The sequence below is a fragment of the Durio zibethinus genome, unplaced genomic scaffold (assembly GCF_047325235.1).
Source record: "Durio zibethinus cultivar Kanyao isolate XHJ-2024 unplaced genomic scaffold, ASM4732523v1 HiC_scaffold_161, whole genome shotgun sequence".
Taxonomy (NCBI): Eukaryota; Viridiplantae; Streptophyta; class Magnoliopsida; order Malvales; family Malvaceae; genus Durio; species Durio zibethinus.
In genome coordinates, this window is record NW_028322784.1 from 38,773 (window position 1) to 40,000 (window position 1,228).

A 1,228-nucleotide genomic window follows, 5' to 3' on the forward strand; every position below is an offset into this window, starting at 1 on the left:
TTCTATTCTAATTAATAAGAAATTAATAATATAATTAATAATAATAATATTACGAATATTATAAATAACACAAATAAACTAATCTTTTTGAATCTGCCTTGCATCTTCAAATAACTCGATAGATCAAATAACTCGATAGAATAGATTCGCCAATCTCACAGTTCTTCGAGTGCCAATCTTAAGAAATCATTAAAAATCAAAAGCAAGAATCACATTTTCTCCAATATTTGACTCTTAGAAAGAAGGTTGTTAAAAAAAAAAGAGCAATTTAGATTCGGATATCGTTATTCTGATATATAAAAAGAGTAGGCTCTGGGACGAAAGGATTCGAACCTTCGAATAGCGGGACCAAAACCCGTTGCCTTACCACTCGGCCACGCCCCATTTAGATTTCTATTTGAAACTACTAAACACTAATATGGGTATTCCCTGTTCGTCAATTCCAGTTCCAAATAACTATGGAATAGATTAGATTCTTGCTAGGATTTTGGCACGTATGGATAGAGAATTAAACCGAATTTATTGATCATTACATATAATTCAATTAAGATATTGTATGAAAGTATGATTTCTTCTATTCTCTTGTAAGAATTGAAGGCTTTTTGATTGGGTGAGTTCAAAGAAGTATTGTTTAGTCTGCCTTATTTTCCTTTCTTCATTTTTTTCCTTATATCAAAAAACATATTAATAACTCAATCAAAATTATCTCCAAGAACAAAATTTTGTTATGCTTAATCTTAATATCTTTAATTTGATCTGTATCTGTTTGAATTCTGCCCTTTTTTCGAGTAGTTTTTTATTCGCCAAATTGCCCGAGGCCTATGCTTTTTTGAATCCAATCGTAGATTTTATGCCAGTAATACCTGTTCTCTTTTTTCTCTTAGCCTTTGTTTGGCAAGCTGCTGTAAGTTTTCGATGAGATCCTTAATACTGTCCTAGAAAAATTCATGATTTATTCAAGAAAAAAAAATTGTAACAATTGAAAAGATTAGATAAGTCTTACACTATGAACACTATGAACGAACCGAACCCTCAATTCAAAGATTGAAATTCTTGGATAGCCATGATAAAGCTGGATCATCCCATTTCCTCATTCTGACCCTTTTTCGCCGAAGAACCCTATTTGGATTAAAGTCCGCCACAATATATAATTGTTGGTATAAAAGAATTTTTTTTTGTAATGAAAAACTCAACTCTTATTATAAATGAATTTCTGAAAATTCTTTTC